The sequence below is a fragment of the Haliotis rufescens genome, unplaced genomic scaffold (assembly GCF_023055435.1).
Source record: "Haliotis rufescens isolate VD_foot unplaced genomic scaffold, xgHalRufe1.0.p SCAF_1, whole genome shotgun sequence".
Classification (NCBI taxonomy): domain Eukaryota; kingdom Metazoa; phylum Mollusca; class Gastropoda; order Lepetellida; family Haliotidae; genus Haliotis; species Haliotis rufescens.
Genome location: NW_025963779.1, coordinates 19422567 through 19434685, shown reverse-complemented (window position 1 = coordinate 19434685; position 12119 = coordinate 19422567). Strand labels below are relative to the sequence as shown.

The following is a 12119-nucleotide window of genomic DNA, read 5'->3' as shown; positions in this document are numbered from 1 at the left end:
AAGTGATACAGTATTGTATGGTGAAGTGATACAGGGGTGCGGGGTGGGCTGGTACAGGGGTGTAGGGTGAAGTGATACAGGGGGATGGGGTGGGGTGGTACAGGGGTGTAGGGTGAAGTGATACAGGGGTGTAGGGTGAAGTGATACAGGGATGTGGGGTGGGGTGGTACAGTGGTGTAGGGTGAAGTGATACAGGGGTGTGGGGTGGGGTGGTATAGGGGTGTAGGGTGAAGTGATCCAGGGAGGTAATTTTAAGTGATACATGGGTGTAAGGTGATGTGAACGTGGGTTGTAGGTATGCAACACCGTGGACTGGCACAATGTTAAGTATGACATGTATCGCATGGCGTATCGTCAAAAGGTTGGCTTACCTCTTTCCGCGCTGTAATATAATGATCGTTCTTCCCGTGTCATCCGAGGTGGCGTCCCGATGTTTCCCTGTCAAACTTAAAACGTACATTGATGAGCCATTTTATCTATATTTATTACAGAGTCTTCAAATTGTGTACGGAATACAAACCTTTCTCTTAGTTTAGAGGTAAATATATCCCTTCAGCTTTCATTAATTTAATAGAACATTTAATACCTCCTTAATTTGAAGACTATTGAACAGTTAAAGAGTTCAGATAGTTCGGGGGCGGTGGATTAGCCGAGTGGTTAAAGCGTTAGTTAGTCACGCTGAAGGCCCGGGTTCGATTCCCCACATAAGTACAATGCGTGAAGCCAATTTCTGGTGTCCCCCGGGGTGATATTGCTGGAATATTGCTAAAAGCGGCGTAAATTCCATCCCCCACTGATAGTTAAAAACAAACAGGGGTCGATAGACGACCGAACCCACACGCCCCCGTCGATATTAGACAATAACATCTATAGATTCTACAGGACCAGAAACATACATCATTTTAAGTTATATATCGAGTAAATTGAAATCGGGTTTCTGAATAATTTCCTCGATTGACGGTAGGACAGTCACAACAGTGTCTGCAAAAAAACAACGTCAGTCTAAGGTTACCTTGATTCTGCAGTACAAGAGCGAGCTTCGGGCAGGACGAACGTTCGTCCTGACGCTGATAGGGAACCGGTGGACCATGAGCAGTGGTATAAACTCCATATAAACGTCGGATCCAGCTTGAACACAACTCGGCCTCTGTTACAGAAAAACACCTGCATTCCATATCGTGTCCGTCACGACTGTTTGTTGCCATCATCCGAGTCGGGATTAACTGTCACAGGACTGCTCTAGCTGGACCCGCCAGGTGCACACTGACTGAATCACAGGTAAATACGCCACTAGTTATCGTGACTCAACTTTTGATAATTTCTTTATTGATATATGTAAAATGTCATAAACGAAATGTGTGATTTCCTTAGTTATATAAGATAGTCAGACCAAGAGACTTAAGACTCCCAGATTGCCGGGAAGCCGACACTAAATACTATCACGAAGCATGAATGATCAAGAATGTGTGTTCATCATGTGAGATAGTCGTGTTGGGGATGTGTAGTCGTGTGATGGATAGTACCCCGGTAGTAGCCATCACATAGTCTACATACAGGCTTTGTAGGTTCACGACGTTTTTCAGGGGATCCGGGTGCTCGATATGTGGGTTTGTTTGTTGTTTAACGCCGCACTCAGCAATATTCCAGCTATATGACGGCGGTCTGTAAATAATCGAGTCTGGACCAATCCAGTGATTGGTATCATGAGCATCGATCCACGCATTTGGGATCGATGACATGTATCAACAAAGTCAGCGAGCCTGACCACCCGATCCCGTTAGTCGCCTTTTACAACAAGCATAGCCGCCTTATACGGCAAGCATCGGTTGCTGAAGACCTATTCTACCCCGAATCTTCACGGGTCCCTCGGTATGTAATGTGTATGTAATGTGTATCAGATGGCGCTGAATAAGTCCTCTCTGTGTGATGTGGATCAGGTGGCTAAAATGGCCGTTGAACATTTAACTACCTGAGTAGTCCCAGTGCTTCTCTGACAGGGTGTATTGAATGATAAAGAAAATCTCACCCAAGTCTGTTGATATCAACTTTATCAACACGAGTCGCTGAAAGTTTTAAACTCCGATGCTTGCCGACAAGAGTTGACATATTTGATATAAAAATGCACGTGCGTGGGATTCTGTTTGTAATCCAAAATTATTCTTCCAAATGTTTCAGTTTGTAAACAGTAATACTCAGAGTCCTCGATGTAAAAAGCAAATCTATCCAGCTAAGAGGCATAGAGATTATGGATGTCATTCGATTGTAGCCGATGACGTCACACAATGATCTGCAAAACATTGCGATGCAGTTTCAGTGTAGGAGTCCTTATTCGATTGATCTCATCCAAGCATTAACTCCGGCGAAAGCCTGTAAATAATTGAGTCTGAACCAGAAAAACCAGTGATTGAAGCATGCACACGCCATTGGGTTATGATGACACACCGTTAGTTTCAGAGTTAGAACGACATATCGTCATTTCAGCTGGCCGTCACCACCAGGGTGAGCTCGGGATGCTTCTCACAGAGCTGACAGAGAGCTGCTTCTTGCACGGCGACAACTGACCCGTGAAGATCCGGGATAGAATAGGTCTTCAGCTACCCATGTTTGCCGTAAAAGGCGACTATACTTGTCGTAAGAGGCGACTAACGGGATCGGGTGGTCGGACTTGGATGATGCATGTTATCGTATCCAAATTATGTTGATCAGTGCTCATAATGTCAATCACTGGATTATTTGGTCCAGACTCGATTATTTACGGACCGACGTCATACAGCTGGACTAGTGCGGCGTTAAACAGACAAACAAACAAATTTAACACGCGACAACTGGGTTTAAAGCATGTCGACATGCGAATGAATGAAACATACGATGCAACTAAAGTAATGTTTCCGTTGCTATAATTCCAGTTCAGAAATAAAACAAAATGTGTTTATAGAACTCCCCGTAGTGTGGCACAGATGACTGATAAACTAAACCACAAAACCGCAGTTGTAATATATCCTTCGGCCAGATTGAGATCTTCGGTAGACAACTTCAGCGAACATTAACACACGCTAAACACTGATAACACTCCCCAGGGCAGGTTAGATAAGTGGAATAAATTACACCTCGTGCAAGTCACGTACCGAACTAAAACATTGACACTTGAGAATCGAAACATGGAACTATATATCACATTACTAGAGTTAACATACCCTACCCTTTATTTCAGAGTTGGTATTTGATGTATTGATCATTGAACACCCACATTTTCCCTTTTTTTTTTTCCTTTTTCTTTTCATTCTTGATCATTAAACAAGGGCGGATCCAACATTTTCAAATGAAGGGGTCCGATCAAGCATTTGTAAAAGGGAGGAGTCCAAAATATCAAAATCCTCTCTCAGTCAATTTTACTGCCTACAACATACTACATTTGGTCGTCAAACGATGTGTGTGTGTGTGTGTGTGTGTGTGTGTGTGTGAGTGTGGTGGGGGGGGGGGGGGGGGGGGGGTCTCCTCTGGTTCCGCGTGTGTTATACGTCCACACAGAATCAGAATATGATATCATTGCGGTCGTTATAAGCGCTGGTCGGGTTGGGGAAGCTGATCTGTCTGGTAACGTTATGGCTATGTGAGATAGCAACCATGCGACCACACCAACTACTGTGCTACCCTCAGCATCTAAGTGTAAAGAGAACAAGGGACCTCTGTCCTGATGTCATCGCAGCCTCGCGACATATGCTGTCACGATTATGCTAATGAAGTAATAAATGATTATTACAACACAGGAATACTGTGACATTAGCATGTTTCAAGCGTGATCGTACAGTGTCTCTCGGCAGAGAGTGTCGTCTGCTGTGATTGTTGTACCTGGTCACGACGTCATCGAGGGGACGAAGGTGAAAATTGTCTCCATTTATCACCACAAGAAGCTGATGTTTAAACGCATCTCACAGTAATGAATCACGTGCTGTGTGGCATCACACACGTCTGCCATAAAAGAATTGCAGCACGACACTCCGATTCTGACGTGCACTTCTCGCTTATCCACGTGGGAAAACGTGAGATAAATATCTTCATGTGCAAGGTGATAATTACTTTTGATAACACAGTGTATGGTCTAAAAACAGGCTAATAGTATATTCTCTTGATTTTCATTCTCAATTGTCAAATAACATGAGATTTGAAAACTTAATTCAGTACCATGAAGCTTTAAACGATATGATGAATGATTCCGAATGATAAAACCAACAGCAGTTTCAAATTCAAAAGAAATAATTAATTAAATTAGTTTTAATTTCTATAATGATTTTGCCAGAATCAAACTAAGACTAGAGTTGAGTGTGTCATGTAATACATGATAATTGAGGATGCTCGAGGTATGACATCAGGGGATAATCGAAGTGTTTTACAGGGAGCAATACAGGGGTCGTGTTTTTGCAGTTGTAGAACGAGGTCGACATCGCGCGATTGCCATGGAGGCACGCACTGTAACAGTCAACGCACGAGGACCTATTACGTAATTACCCTCATTTACAAATATAACACAACACGTGACAGTATGACCAGGCCCACGTGCAGTACAATACCGTGTAGACGTAGCCGATAAATCAACGCTACGAGGACAGGGTACATTTAAAACACAATGGTATAGATCCGGGAGGGAGACACGGGCAGATATATATACACCTTGTTTTACATACATTTCCCTCCCTGTCTTACACAAGTTGTCACGGAACGTCTGTTTTACCATTGACCCAGGGTCACCTGGCCTAAAATATAAGTCATTATCCCTACGTCAGAACTCTGTGTCAGCGCGCTTCAGTAGGCAGGTAGGCAAACAGATATGATCTCAGCACTACTCCTCGAAGCCAAACAGCCTGAGGGTGCGAAGAATACATTATTTGTTGTAAGTCCGACGTCAAAGGTAAATTGGTGTCATTAAGTGATGTAGATGATGTTGATAGTGTGTTAAGGGGCTGCAAGCGTTGCTCTGTGTCCTTCTGTAACAGGCGATATGAGAGGATGGGTGAATCTGTACGCCGAGGGTAGCAATATACTTATATCAACCAGTAAAAACCTATCTTGCCACATTCGTCTATCATCTGCATATTTGGTCTTCACTCCAGGGTGGTTAATCTGCTTGCAAATGTCTTGTGATAACTATATTTCTGGCATCTCCAAATGATGTTTTGCCAGTAAAGATTATCCTCCATGATAGACCGTCTTTTCCACAGGACCTTCTGCTATAAAGATATGCACAAGTAAGATACACTACTGAACTGCATGTACGGAATGGTGTCGAATGGTTATCATATTTCGCCGTAACTGCCATTATAAACTTTTTGGGGGGCACGGTTGGCCGAGTCGTTTAAGGCGCCGCGATTCGCTGTGCAGAGTTGCGCCTCTTGGGCAGGCAAGAAACCAATGATTGTGGGTTTGAATCCCGGTTCGCCCCGATTATGTTTCTAGGTTTGTCAGCACCATACCCGTGCTCGTGGGTTTCACCGAAGTGGTAAACGTCTGAAACCTGTATCACTTCGGGCTTTCCTCCCACATTAAACTGACACACAGCGATATAACTGGAATAATGTTAAAAGCGGCGTTAAACACATCTCACTCACTCACTATAAACGTATTGCCACGTTAGCCTGAAGTACTGTTGGTATTTTGCTATATCATAGTAACTTGTGAGAGGTACCACTTTCAAACGAGACCTGCTCAGAGGTTTTACATTTGAATTGTGTACACAGTGTTTTAATATGCGTCTTATATTCACTGGTTAAAAGTCACATTTCATCACCTGAACATTCCACGACGTTAATCGACCCGCAGCCTGAAATACCATGTGTAGTATTGTAACCCACTGAGCAACCACGGCAGGTGATGAGAGGGTGTTCAATCTTACGTGTCATGACTTCAGTTGTCTCATGCTGCACGTGGTCTTTTTCTCGCCCACTGTCATTAAATTAGTTTTATACCGCGACTACTGTATTGTTTCACCCGATTCTTATTCTTTCTGGTATTTCTTGCATTTTGACGGATCAAACACTCCTCCTCGGTTTCGGTTGAAAATATAAAACCTCCAGGTCGGAAATATCACTCGGCGTGGTTGAAAGCTCTGTAAAAAATAATAATTTTTAGAATCACTCAACGATCGGCTAAGTCAAGGAAATTTGATAGTGATGCCATCATGGTACTTTGATAACAGTAAACTAGACTATGCTTAAAAAAATAATTACTGCGTGCACGGTTGTCAGTTTGCTGATGTAAGTGGTTCCAGTGTTACAAATAATAAGCACCAACGTCTTAGGTGTAGGAGACCGCCTCCGTGGTCTAGTGGTAGAGCGTCCTTCCGAAGAGCGGAAGTTCCCGGATCCTTCCTCGGCCGCGTCTTACCAAAAGATGGTACATGTTGTTGAGATCGCACGAAGAGACTTTGGTTTTGACTTTTCTAACCTCTTTTGTGCACTGTTAAGCCTCTTAAAACATTTAAATTCGTTACCCTTTCTCACTATGAAAGTTTCTGTGAATAAAACATCCAATCAAATTACATTCAATAATATTATGTTGTGACATTTTTAATAATATCAACATTATTTTGTTAATTATGGGAAGAAATATGAAAAAAAAATTTTCTTTACACCAACTCCAACATTTGCACAGAGATTTCGTTAATCTGTGTCCAGCAGTGACAGGTGAACTGATTTACAGAACAGTTGAAGTCATTTGACAACCACATCAACGCCGGTGATAGCCTTGGGACAATTTGTCTGTAACAAGCTATGATGTTGACGTTCTACTGTATAACCCTATCGGAAGTGAGCACAACCCTAGCTTGCCATACACACTGTTGTTTATATTTTTCATAAATGAACTCGCCACAGAGCTGCAAAATTGTTGCCAACAAGGGATATTTGTAACACAAGAAATAACGGATATTATGCTCCTTCTCATTGTTGATGATGTTGTCATTTTTTCCTATTCTGTAAATGGCTTGCCAAAACAGTTAAATGTGTTAAAGAGCTACTGTTCAAAATGGAGGCTTGAAGTAAATCTGAATAAAGCCAATGCTGTAGTTTTTAGAAAAGATGGTATTGTTGCAAAACATGAAAAGTGGTTTCTTGGTTCGCCTGCCTTGAGTGTAGTCATTTACTATAAATATTTAGGTCTTATGTTCACCTCTAGATTGTCATGGTCTATGGCATGTAAGCAATTAGCTATTCAGGCGCCGAAAGCCATTATGCATCTACATAATTTATTCAGGAAAAATAGCTGTGGGTCGTTTTTCACAGCATGTACCATTTGTGAAGGCAAAATTATGCCTATACTTTTATATGGTTCTGAAATATGGGGTGCTAAGTATTACGCTGCAATTGAAAAAGTTCACACTTCATATTTCAAATGTTTTCTAGGTGTTGGTAAGACTTCTTCAAACAAGGCAATCCTTGGTGAAAAGACCGTGGTAACATTTTTGTAGCCAGCCAATTAAGGGTAATTAAGTATTGGATTACATTACTTAGAATGATGCCTGCAGTTTTTCTAAATGTTAAAGGCAATTGATGATAATGGTAAAAATAATTGGATTTCAGATATGAGAAATCTATTATTTGTTAGTGGCTTTTCATATGTATGGATTTCCTAAGATGTGGGAGATCCACAGTCAATTTTATGTTCATTTAAGCAAAGACTAAAGGATATATTTTGTCAACAGAAGCACCAAAGTATTTCTGAATCACTTTATCTTAGCAATTACAGCAAAGTAAAATCATTGTTACAAAATGAAAGATATTTAACGTGTTTAAATGACAAAAGTGTAATCAGAGCTTATTGTAAACTTAGAATTTCACTGTACAATTCTAATGAAAATGTATGTCGCAGGTCCAAAGACGGTGATATTGTGAACTCCATTTGTACAAACTGTTCATCTGGAGAAGTAGAGGATGACTACCATGTCTTACTTATATGTGAAACGTATTCCCATCTAAGGTATAAATTTCTACCCAAGTTGCAAGGTATTTTTAAAGACCCTCAGTTAATCATAAATCTGCTAAACTCTGAAAATCCTGATTATGATCCATGCTCTTTCTGTATTCTTAAAACATGTCTTTATAATGAGGAATGTGTAACTTCGTTCAAAATCTAATCATGTACATCACGTGACAAATGTTAATATCAATCTGCATTGTACTATGGGCCTTGATGCCTAAATTACTGAATAAACTGTCTGTCTGTCTGTCATGCACACTGTGTACCTCTACGTTTACACAACCAGTATTGAATGGTATTCCAATTTGGGAAGAACGTCCGTGTTTGTGTTGTGAGGACTGGAAATGGTTATTGTTTCTATATCTCTATAAAAGGCCTAATTGATGACTTCTTGCAGTCGTTCAGTCTCGTTCCGGGCGTAATGCCGCTCAGTAGTTGTTTAGGCTGCATTACGAAACAACGTTTTCGGGCACATTTGCTCTTACAGGTAAGTTTGACTTTTTAATAAATTAATTGTTGAAAATAAAAGTGAGGAATACAATTGTTTCCTACCAATAATACCAACAAACAAAACTGGGCACATATATAACTCGGCTCTTCAATACAACGTCAGTTGCCATGTACGTCGTCAACAGATAGCAGAGTCTGCTTCCTTTGACGCTGGAATTCTATATATATTTTTATTGGCAAAAAGAAATTCCCGAGGCCTCAGAACTACTTCCTGCTTCGACGGTGTTCTGAAGGAAGAAAGACAGGACAATTTCAGTAATGGGAGTAAGATTTCATGCGGCATGGCCATTTAATCAGTGCCAAAAAAGGTGTTTGTGTCATCTCTAAACGAACAACAGGTAGATAGGAGAATAAAAACCTTTCGTTACAAATGGAATATGACAGCTGCCGTAGACGAACGCGAACTTTCTCTGTAGAGTGCCCAGCAGCGTGATGCACCCATCTCAGTCCTCATCCTATACCTTGCTTTGAGGGGCAACAGGGCATTCAGGTCCACCTTGCTTCAAGTGGCAACATGGCATTCAGGTCCACCTTGCTTCAAGTGGCAACATGGCATTCAGGTCCACCTTGCTTCAAGTGGCAACATGATATTCAGGTCCACCTTGCTTCAAGTGGCAAGATGGCATTCAGGTCCACCTTGCTTCAAGTGGCAACAGGGCATTCAGGTCCACCTTGCTTCAAGTGGCAACAGGGCATTCAGGTCCACCTTGCTTCAAGTGGCAACATGATATTTAGGTCCACCTTGCTTCAAGTGGCAACAGGGCATTCAGGTCCACCTTGCTTCAAGTGGCAACATGGCATTCAGATCCACCTTGAGTCAAGTGGCAACATGGCATTCAGGTCCACCTTGCTTCAAGTGGCAACATGATATTCAGGTCCACCTTGCTTCAAGTGGCAACATGACATTCAGGTCCACCTTGCTTCAAGTGGCAACAGGGCTTTCAGGTCCACCTTGCTTCAAGTGGCAACATGGCATTCAGATCCACCTTGAGTCAAGTGGCAACATGGCATTCAGGTCCACCTTGCTTCGAGTGGCAACATGATATTCAGGTCCACCTTGCTTCAAGTGGCAACAGGGCATTCAGATCCACCTTGAGTCAAGTGGCAACATGGCATTCAGGTCCACCTTGCGTCAAGTGGCAACATGATATTCAGGTCCAACTTGCGTCAAGTGACAACATGACATTCAAGTCTACTTTGCGTCAAGTGGCAACATGGCATTCAGGACCACCTTGCTTCAAGTGACAACATGACATTCAGGTCTACCTTGCTTCAAGTGACAACATGACGTTCAGGTCCACCTTGCGTCAAGTGACAACATGGCATTCAGGTCCAACTTGCTTCAAGTGGCAACATGGCATTCAGGTCCACCTTGCTTCAAGTGGCAACATGGCATTCAGGTCCACCCTGCTTCAAGTGGCAACAGGGCATTCAGGTCCACCTTGCTTCAAGTGGCAACATGACATTCAGGTCCACCTTGCGTCAAGTGACAACATGATATTCAGGTCCACCTTGCGTCAAGTGACAACATGGCATTCAGGTCCACCTTGCTTCAAGTGACAACATGACATTCAGGTCCACCTTGCTTCAAGTGGCAACAGGGCATTCAGGTCCACCTTGCTTCAAGTGACAACATGACATTCAGGTCCACCTTGCGTCAAGTGACAACATGATATTCAGGTCCACCTTGCGTCAAGTGACAACATGGCATTCAGGTCCACCTTGCGTCAAGTGACAACATGATATTCAGGTCCACCTTGCTTCAAGTGGCAACATGACATTCAGGTCCACCTTGCGTCAAGTGACAACATGGCATTCAGGTCCACCTTTCTTCAAGTGACAACATGACATTCAGGTCCACCTTGCGTCAAGTGACAACATGGCATTCAGGTCTACTTTGCGTCAAGTGACAACATGGCATTCAGGTCCACCTTGTGTCAAGTGACAACATGACATTCAGCTCATGTTGGTCAGTTTTGTTGGCACCCAGCTGAAATAGACGTTAACGACTCTCACTGTAATTGTGTATTTGGTACAATGACTCACCGTAATTGTGTATTTGGTACAATGACTCACCGTAATTTCGTATTCGGTACAATGACTCACCGTAATTGTGTATTTGGTACAATGACTCACCGTAATTGTGAGCTGGGACTAACAGGACTAGTGTAGCTCACACACACAGGTCTACGGTTGTCGTAGAGCTCACGACGCTGATGTAACATGCCTCTGTAACATAGAAGATAACGCTGCCAGGGAGCATTATGTTAGGTATCCAAAATGGCACTTTCTGCTTAATTATGGCCTGTGGCTAGAATTGCAACAAGACTACTATGTACATATAGTGTTTACACAAAATGCACCATTCATTCTCAATACACAGCCACAGTCTGAGTAAGGTGAGCTAACGTTCGCCCTCATTCAAAAAGCACATTAAAAAGTTAAAACCTTAACAAGAAGAAAACCATCACGTGTGTAAACGCTTCTCTCAAATAAAACATCAATGCAACAATAATTGGAGGTAATACCTAATGCAAACCAAACGAAAATTGTCCGTATGTCAATAGACGGGACATGTTTATCACTCATTCAGAATGTATTATTCAAGCATAATGAGATTTGTATCTCCGTCTGTCTTTTACGAGCTCAGTAAATGTCAGGAATCAAAATTGTTATGGAAACCAGACTGGTTGTTATATCAAGGAAGACATTTATCATGAGACGAGGTCGGCGTTATGAAGCGCGACTGTTTCCCCAAAGGAGTGCGAAGCACTTAACTATATCCACTATCACTCGAACCTCGATAGTTGTATTGGTTTATTCGCCTGGCGGTCTGTAGTTCTTACTAGCCGGTTCAGCCTTCGTCTTTAGTGTCTGTGACGTCATCACATGGATGAAGGTTGCAGGTAACACAAGGATGTTCCATGTCATCGGCCCAGGCTCGCTGTCTACATCAAATCAATTACTGTGTTAGCTAATCGTGTATCTAAGAGCACAGGCTTACACATGAACATGGACCATATGTGTGCATCACCTGTCTGAAAGTAGACACACCTGGGCATGGCCTGTACGTGTTCATCACCTGTCTGAAAGTAGACACACCTGGGCATGGCCTGTACGTGTTCATCACCTGTCTGAGAGTAGACACACCTGGGCATGGTCTGAACGTGTTCATCACCTGTCTGAGTCTTGGCACATCATAGCATGGTCTGAACGTGTTCATCACCTGTCTGAGTCTTGGCACATCATGGCATGGTCTGAACGTGTTCATCACCTGTCTGACAGTAGACCCAGCTGGGCATGGCCTGTACGTGTTCATCACCTGTCTGAAAGTAGACACACCTGGGCATGGTCTGAACGTGTTCATCACCTGTCTGAAAGTAGACACACCTGGGCATGGCCTGAACGTGTCCATCACCTGTCTGAGTCTTGGCACATCTTGGCATGGTCTGAACGTGTTCATCACCTGTCTGAAAGTTAACACACCTGGGCATGGCCTATACGTGTTCATCACTTGTCTGAAAGTAGACACACCTGGGCATGGTCTGAACGTGTTCATGACCTGTTTGAGTCTTGGCACATCTTGGCATGGTCTGAACGTGTTCATCACCTGTCTGAAAGTAGACTCACCTTGGCATGGT

General features: G+C 42.8%; 1 protein-coding gene across 1 annotated transcript in view; it reads left to right on the top strand.

Annotated features, from left to right (window-relative positions):
• The first annotated feature begins 1055 nt into the window (after positions 1-1055).
• Positions 1056-12119, top strand: part of LOC124113385 (5-hydroxytryptamine receptor 1B-like) — a 61380-nt gene continuing 50316 nt past the window's right edge. Inside the window, exon 1 of the mRNA XM_048392587.1 lies at positions 1056-1278. The gene's annotated coding sequence lies outside the window, so the exon portion shown is untranslated. The remainder of the gene's footprint in view (positions 1279-12119) is intronic.